The sequence below is a fragment of the Rattus rattus genome, chromosome 9, assembly GCF_011064425.1.
Source record: "Rattus rattus isolate New Zealand chromosome 9, Rrattus_CSIRO_v1, whole genome shotgun sequence".
Classification (NCBI taxonomy): Eukaryota; Metazoa; Chordata; class Mammalia; order Rodentia; family Muridae; genus Rattus; species Rattus rattus.
The window spans coordinates 88,635,584-88,652,728 of NC_046162.1; the positions used below are offsets into that span (position 1 = coordinate 88,635,584).

Here is a 17,145-nt window from a genome sequence, read left to right on the forward strand (position 1 = left end):
GGAAAGGCTGAATGAATCACACATATAGATCAGATCCTCAAGGGTGCAATGCTTGAAATTCTATCCAGAGAAACCCATTTCTCCTGTGTTGTCCCAATCCTTTGGGACTCTTGGATCAAATGAGCTGATGTTAGCAGCAATATAACTTTGCAAGCTGAGGAACCATACATTTCCCAACCCCCAAATTTGAGAGTGTGTAGAACCAGGCATTGACTTGACCCCAGATCACAACCCCTCAGCTGCTACTTCATCTAGAGGGGCAGAGACTGACTTCTCACCTTGTGAGGGAGTTGGCAAAATCCAGTCTAGCCTCAACCCTGTGCTTGTTATAGCTAATTTTACATTTTGCTGTCACTTGTTATTAGGCGAGAAAAACACACAGACTTGCTAGCAAACCCTCATTTAAGGGGAAGTAAAATACACATTGGCTCTGGCATGCTCAGGGAAAGAAGCAATTACCGAGTAGATATTGCTGAGTGCTCCTTGCAACTTCACAGCCTAGGAAGGGATGCAGCTGAGTAGTCAGAAAACTCCTCTGGTCTCACAGCGTGGTGTGACTTCTGATGCTCTTCTCTGGCCATATCCAAGCGACACCATGCTGCGTTCTTCAGGGTGACAAATGAAAGGACATTCGCCAACTCCCCTGGTGAATCCCTGGGTGATTCACTGTTACTCAGATCATCTTATAATTTGGTCAACTTACCCACAGGTCCTGGCTGGCTGCTGACACATATCGAGCAATTTACGAGTAACAGGAGCAGCACTGAGTCCCTGGGACAGAGTCCTAATGTGGGAACATTGGCTGACTCTGTAATAGACTGGAGCTGCCCTACACTTGATGAACCATTTGCTGAGAAGAAGAGAGCTGACATGATAGCAGCTTAATGTGATAGATGTCGTAAGTAGAAGGCACTGCGTTGGGCTCTGGAGATAAACAGGGAAATAAGGCAGACAAATGCAAAGGGAACAGGGGTAGAGTGGGAGAGCACAAGCTCCTTTCCCACTGAAAAGGCCCATCCTCAGCACCTTATTAGATTCCATTACTTTCAGAAGAGGAAACTAAAATAAGCATAGGCAACAAGGGCATAACAGGAAGTAGGCCGCAGTACCATTGCCTAGTTCCCTTCTGCTTCCAGTCTATGACACCAGCTTATCCAAGTGCTACTCCTCTCAAATGATACAGGCAGGGCTCTTGGTGCAGGGAAGCTAAATGACTCACCAAAGAGCCACATCTCTTAAACAGCTGAAGTTCTAACTTAGAGCCTGCTTGACTCTATCTTAGTGATGGTAAAGAGATCTCAAATACTTAGAAGAAGAAAAAGGTAGCTTCTTTCTAGAGAAATAGTAAAAAGAAACGTGACTGGAGAGAAAGGCCTATTCCCTACTACAGGGATGACCCCTAGGCTTCAGTGAGTTACCATCCTTTGCCTGATTCTCTATCTTCCTGTATTGTCATCATGAGTTGTTGGAAGCTCAGAGAATCTGAGGCTGGAAAGTTCCACAATGGCTATCATGAGGCTGAAGAATCAAGGAAACAGTAGTTTCTAAGTCCAAGAAACCAAAGGCCTCAGAACAGGAGAGATTCGGTGATATAGTCAGAAAGGACTTTACTAGAGAGTCTATGGGGCAAGTCCATCTTCAAAAGCTAGAATTATGGGAATTCTGACATCCACAGGCAACCACACCTTCAAGAAGACTGGGAGTAGAGTCAAATTCTCCCCTCCCATGCCTTTTTCCCCCTGTCTTGTCTGGATTCCAGACTATTAGGTGATGCTATTCTTGGCATTTATGGGAAATCTTCCCCATCTGTTCCTGGGTGGTGGGTTAGTTGTTTCTACGCATACCTTCATAGACACACCCAGAAAAATATCTCTGCCTTCTTCTAGCCATTTCTCAACCAATTGAGTTGCTCCTCTAGATTCACCACAGCCAAGAACCTGGAAGAAGAGTCAAGATGGATATGATCTCAGAACAGCTGTTCTCAAACTGGACTACTTTAAGAAACCACATAAGAACGTTTAGGAGCCCCCTCAACCCTTTCCACTGAAGACAGTGGGAGAGGTGTGTGGTGTGCTGTCTCTGCCCTTTACCAGACATAGTACTCAGACTAGCAGGCCCTGTAAAACCGGCACTGGTGGAAGTGATCAGGTGAGCCCATCCAGAGGGCAAGAGTGGAAGAAAGTTGCCCCTGACACTCATTTGCTATGAGACAGTGTGAGTGTAGGATGATGCCCTCTCTCCTCACCACTGGAGGCAGTTAAGAGAGTTGGCCCTTAGAGCACAAAAGGGGAGAGCTAGACCTGCCCCCTCACTGGGTATAGCACTCAGGAGAGATGGCTCTGTACCTAGTTGAGCAACACAGTGAAGCTGGCACTGTGAAGAAGGCACAGGTGAGTCAGCCCCAAGGGTGTAGGAGTGGGAGAGCTGGACCTGCCTCTTGCAGACTGCAGCACCTGGGAGAGTGGGCCTCTTCCTTGACTGGGCAACATAGAGGAGCGAGGTGCATGGGTGTGGGTGAGGTGGCCCCAAGGACATGAGCGTAGGAGAACTGACTCTGCCTCCTGTCTATGGCAGCATTGGGTGGCTAGCTAGAGCAATGCTGGAGAGCTCACCCTGGTGGGGATGCAGATAAGGAAGAGCTGGCATACTGACCAACTCAGCTAATGCTCAGGCCCAGATCCAGGGTTCTCGTTTGTCCTACCCCAAACCTATATCATCTGTGAATGATTAGGATTCGTGAAACTCCCTGAGGCTATACTCTGAGTTGATATCCATTCTGGCCAAAATAGAGCATGGAAAATCTTCTTGCCTGTGCACCACTATGTAAAGAATACACATGTTTCCTTAATTAATTGGAAGAGCTGTGGGTAACTCTGGGGCTCTTCTTCAGATCCTTGATGATGCAGGCTGTTTGCCGGGTACTCTGCCTCCCTGTGAAGTGCTTTTATGACTCCACCCCTGAGTCAATCCTATAGACCTACCTCCTGGACAACTTGTATTAAATGCCAAATAGGAACACAAGTTCATTTGCTTTGAACAAAAAGTTCTGTGCAGTAAAAGAAATCCAATCTCATGTCCAAATTGCTCCTAATAAGCCCACAATTGGCAGTCCTGGTGATGACCCTCTCAGGCTTCTGTAATTGTGTGAAAAATGGATGCCTTCCCACAAGTAAGATGAAAGACCAAATCTTCTCCCACTAGGTAGTGGCTAATAATCTCATTAAGTTATTAATGAAGTTAGCAGAGCTCTCTGCCTTGGTTGGCAGGGACCAGCAGATGAGGCTGTTTTGTGAAACTCTTTTGGAAGCCAAGAATTCATTACATTTGGATTATTCTTCCTTGCCAGATTATACTCCTCCCCTCCCCAGAGGCTGTACTCTTTAAGACATAGATGAAGTGGTGGATCACATGGGGGTCAGTTAAGTTGGACTGTGGGAGTTGGAGCAAATGGTTCATTGAAAGGCAAGTGGTAGGAATCTCCTATGGGAATTTGGAGCCCTAGGATTCTGTCCTAGCTGTTTCCAGCTGGGTGACTTGGCCAGGTTCACTGCCTTCTCTGGTATGTTTTCCTTATCATCAGATCCAGAGAGGGGTTTGAACCAACTGACCCTAAGAGCTCTTTTCTAGCTTTACTGTTCTAACACTCATAGTGGCTATTCAGTTCAGAGGGACTACGATGTCTTTTCCCACACAGGTCAGCTTCAAGCTTCATACCAACCCACTCATAAAAGCATAATCTGATGTTTTTATCATACTGGTGAACACTCTCAGATGACATCACCAATCACTCCTGTGGCTTAGAAAGCTGTTTGACTTGGATTCTAGAATATTCTGTGTTCCCAAATCTGCTATTCTTCATCTTCTTATTCTTTTTAACATCATGACCTAGAAATTTGGGGTTAAGATAGGGGGCGGTACTTCCTTTTGTCTTTGAATTAATGTCTTTGAACTAATAAGTATATGCCATCATTCATGGTTAATTCATTTGGAAAATTACTATGTGTGTTTAATGCTTTGGGAAAGATGTAGAGTTCTAGTTGCTTCCCCTCAAAGTGCTCTAGGCAAAATCAATTACTCCCTCCTTGGCTTCCCCTTCACACTTCTCATCCAGATCTTCCCAGACTGCATTTCTGGTTAGGTTTTCTAAGCGTCTGTCCCCTCCCAAAAACCCCAAGCCTTCCAAGGCGGGAGCTGAATCCTACTTCCCACAGCCTTCTCTTTTCTGCTGTGCCTCACCCATGAATGTTTGTACACTTAAACATTGAATTGTGTTCCTTATGGGAAATGGAAGAAGGGGGTAGGTTCAAAATTTATTTGTAGAGCCTGCGAGTCTTTCAGAGGACTTTTTCCTCGCTGAAGGTAATTGAGCTGATGCTTTATTTGTTTCCTCTCCTCAGTTGTTTTCCAAGTCTACAGGATGAGGTCAAATGTCTACCCTGTAGGCAGTCTCAATTGCCCAATATACATTAAAAAAAAAAAAAGCTAGTGTTTGCTGAGTAAGCATTCAAATACATGAGCCTGTTGGGGCCATTATCATTCAAACCACCACAGCCTGCTGTGCATAGGACTTTAGAGTCACTTCCCTCTCCATTCCTTAACCTTTTGTTGCTTTGATGAAACATAAGAGAAGGAATGATTTATTTTGCTTCATGATTTCAGAGACTTCATCCTGAAGACAACCATATATGTTGCTTTGAGTTTGAGGTGAGACAGAACATTATGTTGAAAAGAAGAGCCTGTTTACCTCATGGTGAACTGGAAATACAAAGGGACACAGAAGAATGGGACCATGGAAGACACACACTCCAACCTGCCTCCCATCTCCTAATAGCTTATTCAAGATGAATTCATGATTTAGTCATCTACTAATAAATCACTATCCAGAGACTTTTAACACATGAAACTTTTGGGGAAAATGCATCCACATGGTAACATGCCTCTTCTCACTATTCTTCTTCCTCCTTCACATTTTACCCTCAACAAAATATTTGTTGTCAATGTCTTTGCAATATGTTCTTAAACAGAATCAAACCCATACTTTAGGAACAAGAAAGGGAAGTTCATAGCTGACAAGTGAAAGTGTTCAACTGGATATGAGATGTGTCTACCCATTGTATTACTTCTTCTGGGGAAACATAAATATTTATTTACCCTACAAGGGGCATAGATGATAGACCCAAGAAAAGATTCCATCCAAGTCCTAACTTAGTGAGCAAGTCAGCTTACTGGGATTATTTATAGGTACATAGGTAAGGGGTTCCAGGACCATGGATGAGTCAAGAATAGAAGTATCACCAAAAGTTCACTCTAGTGAGTGATAACTCATAAAAGCTCCATTCTTTGAGCTCCTTGCATGGTCTTCAGGAAGTTCAGCTGGTCAGCAAGTGTCTTCTACCAGCAACTATTTGCTGATTTGGGGAAACAGCCTTGTGAAGTTCCTGGGTTTGGGGGAACTTTCTGAGCCTTGTGAGTTGTATCTATTCCCTGAGTCTTAAAGAGACTCTCTCCTTCATTTTTGCATTTAAAGAAAAATCTTTGTATAACATAGTGTTAACAGGGTTTGGACCAAGCATCCTGGCTTTATTGCTGGAGAAGCCACTCTGTTCTTATGAGCTGTGATCTTATTTTTTGCACTGTTTTCCATAGCTACACCAAAGTAGGGCAGATCCTTCAGTTCAGCATCTGTGTGGCACTCCTACCCAACGTACTGCTTTCTCCATTGAGCTTACAGATCAAACACATCTGTGTGTCTAACTTTTGTTTCACATCCCTTCAGGCAGCCTCTTCTTTCCTGAACTCTCAGGGGTCTCCCTACTCTTGAATGTTCCTGCTGCTGATATCATCATGGCTCTCCTAGCAAGGGAAAACTTCTAGATCACTCAGGCATGGGTTCTCTTTCATATTGGGTTTCCCATAAGCAGTGCACAAGGTATATTCCTTGGATTTATCAAGAAGCCATGTTAGGAAAAAATTCAAAAAAACAATAAGGAAGTAGAAGTGGCCAGGACAGATAATCCAGGTAAGGGAGCAATTCAGGACAAAGGTCTGGCTCAACTTCAGGAGAGTTGGGAAGTATATGTCACAGTTCAGAAAGTGGCTGGGCTTCCCCTGCTGGAAAACAGAGGTGGACTTGGTTCCCAGATCCCAGGACCTCTCTCAGGAGAATGGCAGAGTAGTTTTCATTGCCTAGAGAGCCATTGGAAGAAATAGAACAAAATCCATAAGAGCTGGAAAGGGGACAAAGAGAAATGACAGAAGCAAGCTGAGGTGAAGATTAAGAGTGCCAGCTAAGGCCGTCCTCTGTGTTCCACAAGTCTGCTCATTCCTTTGCTTCAGTTCCTCCATCTGAAGAATGGGATTGTTCCTACATTGTGAAGAAATGTAGAACTGATAAACAGTAAGCACCCATTAAGAGTGAGGTGCTTGCTTTGGAAGAGGCTTGCCTTTTAGATATGTATGCATATACCACAGACACATTCCACACCAGGTCCACCACATTATCTTGTCTGATATGATACTGTAGCAGTTTGTAAACCTGTTCTGTTCCCTCTGCCTCCTGCTGGCTTTGCACATGTTCCTTCTCTCCCCATTTCCTTCTTGCCTAAATCATGCTTACCATCCTTAAATCTTCGTTCAGATGTCACTTCCTCAAAGGTACGTCCTTTGAAGCCCAGGCTTGCCTGTCTCAGTATCATGGTGGCAACTTCCTTGTAAATAATGAACTGCCACAGGATTTGACTATCTCTTTGTCTTTTTGAGTACTTAATTATTATTTACTTTCAAAAACTGTGTTGAAACAAAGAAAAAATTCTCCCCTGCATTAGAGCAGATTGGTATTTCGATTTTTAGACCTCTGGAGTTTATGGACATGGTCAGTGAAGACCTGATGGAGGCTGGCATCAGTGAACACCAGTACTAAGCTGACCAGTGGTCAAACAGAATTGGTTGACTCTGGTATGTCCATTCAGTAAGTGCTCAAACACCATCCAAACGGCTAGTCAATGGGCTACTAGGTTAAAGAGTGATAGAGGGAGTGGAAAGATGGCTCAGCAGTTCAGAACACTTGCTGCTCTTCTAGAGGACCTGGGTTGGTTTCCAACATCTATGTCATGTGGCTTACAATTTTCTGTATCTCCACATTCAGGGCACCTGACACTTCTAGCCTGTGGGGGCACCTGAATTCATGAGCTCATCCCCATATGCAGGCACACATACACCTATACATAATTATAGATAATATAAATAAAAATGTTTAAAGGGTAATAGGAGGAGATTCTCAGGCCTCTGATGGATCTGTCAGGTAGGTGGGAATTTCTTCTGGATCACAGATTCATTAAACATCAAGTAGAAAAAGGTTGGACATGGTGGTCTGCCATGCCTTCTTAGTATCTGGTCATCTAGATTGGATCCTCTGAGGAAGCAGATGGGAGGAGGCTATCCAGGAATACAGAGGATGCAGGCAGCACCTGCCATCAGTAGTTATACCATAAGAAACGAGATGCATCAAAACCCTAGGAAGCTGAGCAAAGCCTGTGGTGATGTGCCGAAGGTCTTGGCTTGACCTCAGGAACAAAAGCAGAGCAAACTGGAGTCAGTGCTCAGCAGCAGAGCATGGAAGCCTGCCTGACTCTTCTTTGTTCCTAATACTGGTATAATTGTCTTTGCTGCTCCGTGGGTATTTGACCTGCAGCCAGCTAGCATGCTATACCACTGAGTTACCTGCAGTAAACTACTTAATCCATGTAAGGTTCTCAGAATGATGACCAACAAAGTAACAACCGGGGCAGCACTGTGACAGTGAGTGTTCTGTCATTGATGCGGGTACACATGAGAATGGGGAAGACATTCAGGATAGACACATGGACATGTCTTCTGGGTCTCTGGTCCTGTACTGCAGTGGTTAGCATGCTACTCCACAAATTCTCTATGCTGGCATAGCTATAGAGCATGGCCTGCCTCTCTCAGAATCCCAGGTCTCTAAGATACTTAATCTGCAAAGCTCACAGCATTCTCATTTGTATAAAAGAGGATTAAGACTCACCTGGGGAGATTGCTCTGGGTGGGGGAGTAACTCCAATTTGTAGAATGTCAGTTGTAGATAGGGCTGGTGCGAAACCCGGTGCCCTACTCCCCTTTAAGGAACAGCAGACATTCAGAGTCCTTCCCCAGAGTAGTGTTGTATATATCAAGAAGACTTGACAGTGTGGACAACAAATCATAAGCCTGAAATCTGGCAGGGATGAATCTAAATAGACCTGGAACGACTGAGGGAAATGTACAGAGGCCAGATTCTTGGTGCATTACAGTCAACTTTCCACGAAAATGTGTATTAAAGAAGCAGTCCTGCTGAGGGGCTCTATGGGGAAAGAAATCAGAAAGTCATCACTTCTGTGGCTGGATGACTGCAGGGAGTCACGCTTACTCTGTTCCTCCTGCACTGAGGTCTTCTTGTTGGAGATTTGTTGGGATGCTTGGTGAGCCAATGTTCTGCGCCTCCACTGTCACATGCCAGGTGTTGTCCCAGGCAATTACAATACTGTAATTGAAGACAAAAGTTAGCTGTCCTCCTGGGGCTCCCAGTCCTCAGGGGAAGCCATGAGAAACCATGAACAATACATTAGAAAGCAGCATTGTGCATGTTAGGGTGAACATGTACTAGAAAAGAAAAGAAAAAAAGATCACATCAATTTAGGGTCTTTGCAAATTTGTAAATGGTGGGAACAAGGGGATCGGGTCATGAAATTCTACAGGATGGTCAGAGCATTCACATTGGGAAGTTGGGTAGAGGAGAGAGAGGTGAGACACAAGGATCAAATGCAGGCACACATATACATGCATGTATATGTATGTTCAGTTCTTACTCATCTTTCAAATCTTAGCACAGGAATCATCTCAGTGTTTTCTTTTCTATGGTGTTCTTGTTTGTGTCCTCGCAATCCTGTTGCTTATCTCATGGTAAGAGGGTAATGCTCTCACCATTTGATATCAGGTTTCATTCTTCCCATGTCATTTATACCTAATAAAGATCTTTATATAGAATGCATACACATAGTTAATCAAGGGAAGAATCCTCAGAAGAGCCCCGTTTTGCTTTGTCTGTGCCACTGGCCTCTAATAATAGAAACCAGTAGGCTAAACTTTTCCGAGCATCTGTAGCAGGCCCTGAGATGTTACAGTGATTCTCAGCTCATCTTGCAAATGAGAACACACTGGTCTCCTTCCTGCTTTGGTAGGCCAGTTTGATGAAGCATCCTTGAGCTGCATGGCTTGGCTGCCTCTGATGGACCTTTGGGGCAATTGAGAGAAGCACAGTTCTTCCCTTATAATCTTTCTTAGATTCCTGAGAGGCTGAGGTATAAGATCCACAAGTTCAAGGTTAGCCTGAGCAAGTTAGTAAGCTGCTCTCTCAAAACAAAGATAAAAGAGGGCTAAGGATGCAGCTCAGGCAGAGTTCCTGCCAAACACATGTGAGGCCCTGGACTTGATTCCTAGTGCTGTCAATGGGGGCAAAAGCGGTGGGGGAGAGGAAGCAGAAAGAAGGGAACGGAGCAGAGGAGTTAGAGGAGGAGTTGAGAAGGCAGGAAAGGGGAGGAGAGAAAGGACGATAGCTGCAGGTGCCTGTGGTCTGGTAAGTCCAGGGTCCATCCACTTCACTGGGCAAGGACTACACATTTTCAGTGTTTCTGATCTCAACCAGAAAGGAGTGAGGTTTTGTGAAAGGAAGCCAGAGGTGCATGTGTTCTGTGTGTGTGTGTGTGTCTGTGTGTGTGTGTGTGTGTGTGTGTGTCTGTCTGTCTGTCTGTCTGTCTGTCTGAGTGCCCTTATTATCAGCAACCAGAATCAGGAAGAAAAGAATGAGAATGCCTGAATAAAACTGAAGTCCCAGGGACCCTGGTTATTTGACAATAAGGACAAGGCTCAGATCTGGCCCCCCAGTTAGTCATTTCCATTTAGGGCTACCCATGGTGGAAGGAGTCCTTTATACATTATAGGGTGTTTATTTAGTATGCTTCCTGGCCTCTACTTCACCAGATGCCAATTGCACCCAGATATAACCATTCAAAATACGTCAAGGGGCAAACCATTCCAAGCTGAGGGCTATGGAGTCCTGTCCTGCCTCCTCAGTCCAGAAACAGAAGCCAAGGAACACAAACCCAGCTTCCTCTTCCCAATGTCTCATGAGAAGCTGGCAGCCTGGGTGGACACAGGGATCCTGGATGCCTCTCCACAGACAGCAATTCCACTTCAGTGGTGGGGCCTGGCTCTGTCCATGAACTTCTGCTGTGGATCCAAGGTCTTGTCCAAAGCCCAAAGGAATGGGGAATGGAGCCATGTGGCTGGTTGTGGTGCCACCTAACTGAACCCTTCTCTGGGCGGTTTTGGCAGTTGGGATTCATGTTGATTTATTATTCCATTTCTAAAGACAGTGAAATTTAAAACTCATCCAGAGACTCTGCTCGCCAAGATGTAATTAGGAGAAAACGACAGAGGTAGTAAATAGGTAATAATTCTTTTCTTAATGCCTTCTGCTGGCATTCTCCACCCATTTGCACAACTGGGGAAGCTTATTCTCTGAACTCACTGGTCACAGGCGACCAATTCCCATTGCACACTTACATGGTGTGTGTGAACAGACTGTCACATGCATGCTCCTGTTCTGGAAGTTTACTGAACAGGGAACACAAGCATATCCGTGTCCACACAGCTCTGAAGTAGCTCCTTCTGGGGAACAAGAGGATTCATTGATTGACCAATGGTTTGTGTACATACTGTTAAGTCAAGTGCCATGCCTTTTTCCTACCAAAATCTGTCCCAAATGAGGTTTTACTTTCATATATCCAAATATCTATATACCTATATCATCTATATATCTATGTCATCTATATTATCTAGATATCTAGATATCATCTATCTCTATCTTTATCTCTATCTCTCTATCTATATCATCTATATCTATGTCATCTTTATCTATATCTAATCTACATTATCTATCTCTATATCATTTATATCTTCTATATCTGTGTCTGTATCTATATCTATATGCATATATATGGAAATAAACATATGTTCATGTGATTTAGGAAGTTATAACCATGTACACACACACACACACACACACATACACACACACACATACACACACACACACACACACACACACACACACACACACAAAGTTCAAAGAGATTGGGTGACTTACCTGAAGTCCTAGAGCTATTAAAGTAATAAAACCCACATTCAACTCAGACTTGACTGCTTTTTACTTCTGTAAACCGTCTCCCCTGAAAGCAAACTTCCCAAAAGATGTCATCCTGAGCTGGAGATAGGAAAGTAACTAGGAATTCACCAGTTACCACCAGTTATAAGAACTGGATCATGCACAGGTAAATGGGATCCAGGACCCTGAAAAGGGAAGTACAGTTCTCTGGCTGCTCCCAATGAAGAAAAAGAGGCAGAGCCCATCTCATACACAGTCTCAGTCAAGAGCCCCCAGGATACAGTTGGGGCTGACTTGACTCAATTTCTCTCCTCCAGCAGCTGAGCAAGCTGTCTTTTGGTGAGCTGTCTCCTTCAGTCAGAACCAGCAGCACAAGTCACAAGGTGACCCTCAGGTCCATTAAGAAACCAGGCAACACTGATGTCCCCCAGTAGCTGTCTCCAGCCTACTTGCCCAGGAAACAGGCCCAGTTAATTGCAGGGTGATCGCCATGTTCTTGCAGAGCATTTAACGTAGCGTGTAATTGCAGGGTAAACACATACAGGGCTATTTCCAGCTCCCAGCCCAAGGCTGGGCTGGGCTGGTAATGACAGCAGAGGAGGGGCCTGCAGTGTTTCAGAAGTGATGGGTCCAGGTCCAAACTGGGTCAGCCTCAAGCACCCCTCTTCTGGATTCTGACTGACCAGATACTTAGGCTCTTAACAGGCTACCTTGTGCTCCCCAATGTTCTAATCCACCATGTTTTCTTTTGGGGTACGACAGACCCTGACAAAGGAATTGTTAAGACATCCATACTTGGAATCAGATAGGCCTGTTTTGTTGTTTATTTTTTTTAATCAAGATTCTGTTACTTTGTGGCTATGAGATCTTGGCTAATTTGCTGCACCTCAGTGAGCCTCAGGTTTCTCATCCATACAATGAGGGCAAAAACGTGTCATAAAGTCTGAGAGTAAATGAGATAGCGAATGGAAACGCAGAGCAAGGCGCTTAATGTACAGATATACAGTGGGTTCTCAATATCAGCAAACCCTTCTTGCTGTCCTTTCTCTAATATTCCAGTCCGTTCTTGCTCTTGCTCAAAACCTCACAGCTATTAAGTAATGAAACCCGTATTTGATCCTAGGTCTGTGTGACGATGACTACCACATACACTTGACTTGAAGGAACTTGCATCCATCCCTTGTGAGATTGTGCAGGTTGGAACTAAGTAGATCAAGTCATGGGTGTATTGAAGCACAGTAGAGCTGTATCAAGTCACGGGTGCATCAGTTTACTTCCCCATTAAAAGTATGGGATTCAGTTTTCTCAGTTGCTGGGTATCTGCTCCTCTACCAGATTATCTTGAAGATCTAGTGGGATGCTCATCCTGATGAGTCTTGGTATGTTGTGGCCAGATAAGGAATTTTTTTCTTGCTCAGGCTTATCTACGTATGACACATGTTGCTTTCCCAGGAATGAGCCTTGCAATGGGACATTGCTGTGAATAGGTTGACCAGAATGACTTAAGGCCACATATGCACTGGGAAAAGAGGGAAGTGTGGTTGGCCAGAGGGAGGAACTGAGCGAGATGCCATTTCAGTAGATACTCAGCTGGTTGTATGGGGAAGGTTGGGTACCGAATGAGTCTTTATGGCTTCCCAAGAGGGGTCCATACCCCCTATAGTCATATTGCTCAGTCACCCCAGGGACTCTTCTCAGGAAGAGACACTGTGGCATCATTCTATAGCTGAGAGTGAGCACTATTATTTATGGGCTAAATAAATGAGGCTTTCCTTCATCCCCATATTGGATTAATCTTGGAGGCACCCCAGCATCTCCATGACCTTCTGCACAGTTCACCCATTCTCCAAAGATCCTCATGCTCTCTGAGGGCCAGGGCTGTGTTTTTTGGGTCCAGACTCCTGCTCCTTCCTAGTCTGGCTCTTCCTTCTGACTCCTTATTTAGTTTCATCTTGCTCTCGTCTCTCCCAGACACAAGAGTATTTACAGACATGGATTCCAGCCAAGTGGCAGCGGTGGACACCCACTGGCCAGCTCTGTTTCCTGCTCTTGGCACAGGTGAATCTCCATGGATCTTCATGGGTCCTCGAGCTCTTGTGTTCTGAAACATGAAGCTGTCCCTGTGGCGTACCTTGCACCTATGTGTCTGTAGACCCGACTTCTGATGCTTTCTCCAGTGTCCTTGTGTTCCCCAGCTCATTTGGTTTCATTATCTTGATTTTTCACATTCTCAGACTTGGCTGGAAGCCCACACTCTTGGTGTTTCTGTTTGAGAATCTTTGATGCTCACACAGACTAGAGCTCACTCAGAATCCCAGGCATACTGAGCAGCTTGGATGGTTACTATGGCTCTATCTTGTGGACAAAGAAGAAGGGGGCTGAACAGAGATGAAGCATGCTGGTTACCTGGGACACGGTGTCTCTTGGATGTGGATAGGACAGAGGTACCCAAGTTCCTTGAGATGTAAGATGTATAAGGTAACTTGGAAGCCTCTAAGTACAAGAGAAGGATCCTGGCTCTTGGAGGTCAAGGTTGGCCCCTGATTAATTTCTTAGTCTAGTATAAGAATGGTAGCCTCTTTGATCTCCAGCTTTCCCATTGGCCATGATGGCATACCCTGGCTCTACAGAGTAGCTCAGGGGGTTGGAGGAACTGGAGAAGCACCCACAGAAGAGTTGGTTTTATATCTTCTCCCAATACACAGGGTCTTTCTGCCCCCTCTTACCCAGAGAAGATAGAGGAGAACCTATTCTGATACTAGAGTAGGCTTCATGGAAGAGCATCTGGATAGAATGCTAGGGTCAGTGAAGACCACTCTGGCTGTGGTGGAGCTTGTCTGAACAGAGATGGTAAGCAGATGGTTCCCAGTGGCCTCATTCACTACCCACCTTTTTCTATCCTGTTCATGGTATGAATGTGGGACAGACCAAGGCATCAGTAGTGTCTGCATGAAATTGTCACCAAGGTGGTTGATGTCCTCCCTCTTCAATAGGGACCATAGGACTTATTGGAACTCTAACTATCCTACACACACACACACACACACACACACACACACACACACACACACACACACACCCCTCAGACCTTTTTGTTAGTCCTGTATCTCCTAGGTCCAGGACAGGAGTAGTCCAGTTGACATCTGCACAGAACTGGCCTAGAGTGATGGTAAGATTCTCCCTTGGCTTGGCACACTTATGAGATGACACCAGTGCTACTGGAAAAATAAGACTGTGATAGGACCTGCTTAGCTGATGCCATGCCTACTCTGTTGTAGCTTGCTGTGAGTCTGGAGCATTGAGCGGGCACAGGCCTAAGAACCTTATATGTAAGTAAAAAGCATGTCGGAGGTGTCTTGTCTTCATTTTAAATTTTTCTTTGTTTACGTTTATTTGTGAGGCCCGGGCTGACCTCACACTCAATATACTGCTGATATTGTCCTTAAATGACTGATTCTTCTGCTTTGACTTTCTAGCATGAGGATCACAAACATCACAGATAGTTTCCTCCTTTCACTTCAAAGTTGGAGACACAAGTACAGAGACAGAGAGGGACTTCCCAGGTGTCTCGCAGACAACAAAAGCTAACTGGGCCTTGGTTCAGGTATTCTGGCTTTCTGTTCCTTTTAGCACTAGGTTCCGAAACACAGAATCTGCGCCTTTTTGCCTTTAGGTCTCTGCTTGAGTATGGCTGGTTCTTAAAGGCTCTCCTTCATGTCTCCATGTCCATCTCCTAGTCTGGCTGCTCACTCATTCTACTGGGACATCTACAGTCTCCCCGTGCCTCTCATCATTCATGAAACTCCTCCTTTAAAAAGCTAGCAACTGGGCTGGAGAGATTGCTCAGTGGTTAAGAGCACTGACTGCTCTTCCAGAGGTCCTGAGTTCAATTCCCAGCAACCACATGGTGGCTCACAACCATCAGTAATGAGACCTGAGGCCCTCTTCTGGTGTGTCTGAAGACAACTACAGTGCCCTCATATATAATAAATAAATAAATCTTAAAAAAAAAAAAGGTAGCTACTGCTCATTGGCACGGAGTGGTTGCATCAGGACACTCCACACAGGTACATGCTGTACATTGACCAGACTTCCAATTCATGCTCACGACCTTCTTCTTTCTCTCCATTCCATTAGACCTCTTCATCCTCCTAGACCGGTGGTTTTCAACCTGTTGATGGTGCTCCCTGTGAGGGTCAGATGACTCTTTCACTAGCATTGCCTAAAACCATCAGAAAACACAGATGTGACTCACAATGTATCAAAATTACAGTTATGATGTTGCAACTAAAATAATGTTATGGTTGGGGGTCACCAGGACATGAACAACTGTATTAAAGGCTCATAGCATTAGGAAGGTTGATAACCACTGCCTTAGACAGTTTCTGTTCTCCTTCCAGGCCCTATGCATACCCATGATTCATGTGTCTATACAAAATCTAGGAACCACAGGTGAGAGAAAACAAATGTTTGACTTCCTGAAACTGGCTTAATTCAGTTAGGCCAGTTATCTCCAGTTGTATACATTTCCCTACAAACAACTTTGTTTTTCTTTTTTCTTTTTTTCTTTTCTTTTTTTCGGATCTGGGGACCGAACCCAGGGCCTTGCGCTTGCTAGGCAAGTGCTCTACCACTGAGCTAAATCCCCAACCCCAACTTTGTTTTTCTTTATGGATGAAGAAACCTTCTTATGCATTTTCTCTATAGCAGGATACCTAGATTGGTTATATAAATTGGCCATTGTAAATAGTGCTACAGTAAAATCTAATGTCCAAGTGTCCCTGTGCTCATGTTAATTTGGTGTTCTGGTAACTACCCAGGAACAGTATATCTAGGTCATATGACAGATCTCTTTTTAGGCTTTCAGGAATCTCTATATTGATTTCTATAAGAGACAGACCTAATTTATGTCCCCACCAACAGAGGGTAATGGAGCCCTTTTTCCTCCTCCTGGCTAGTGTTTGTAATGGTTTTGCTAATGACTGTTGTTCTAGCTGGGGAGAGATGGGATCTCAGTGTACTTTTGGTTTGCTGTCTTCTACAGGATAGTGAGGTTGCCCTTTCTGTGTGTTTGTTACCCATTTGTACGTTATCATTTGAGACTTCTTTGCTCATTTCATGATCCCATTGACTAATGGAATTGTTTGGGTCACTTTGGTATTTAGTTTTTTGAGTTCTTTGTATAGCCTTGGTATTAATCCTCTGTCAGATATTCAGCTAGCAGGGAGCCCTCCCATTCTGTCAACAGTTTCAGTTGATGTTCAGATTCACCCTTCATGGTAATCTCATCTCTTTAGCAACCCTATCTCTCTTGTGTACTTACATCTTCAAAAAGAGACTGGTTTTTTTCTGGATGTTCCATGATGAAGACAAAAGGATACAGTTAAGAGAGGTAGTTTCCTGATCATACTAAGCTCCACAAGTGACTTCTATCATTATCTACTAACTAGTTAGATATCAGTACTCACAGCAAAATCCTCCTGAGATGCTTGGATGCACTGAGGTACCCAGGCAAACAATGCCTTCAGCAGCTGGATCCAGAGCAGTGCAGGAGAACATGACCAACAGGGACTTGCCAAGGCCTGGGTAGCTGTGGCATCCTTGACTGTCAAATCCAAGTGTTCAGACTGGGGTGGGTTTGAGTCTCAGTCACAAAAAAAAATGCATATACCTGCCTGCCCTACCCCAAGAGGAGACTGGTACAAAGCTGCATTTCCTGACTCACAGCACCAGAATGATGATCTTGGATTCCCATGCCATGCACAAGCAGTGAGCTGGCAAGGTCAGGACAATCCATGAGCCATCCCAGTCAGTGTCTCACACTAGGCTGCTAGAACCAAGGAAGTATACTGATTCTGAATCCCCTTTCCATGTCTGCTCATCAAAACACAGGAGTCCAACATGGGACAAGCCTTCTCTTGTTCTGA

General features: G+C 44.6%; 1 protein-coding gene across 1 annotated transcript in view; it reads left to right on the forward strand.

Annotated features, from left to right (window-relative positions):
- Asic2 (acid sensing ion channel subunit 2) overlaps nucleotides 1-17,145 on the forward strand; it is a 1,059,219-nt gene that overhangs the window by 136,441 nt on the left and 905,633 nt on the right. The window lies entirely within an intron of this gene.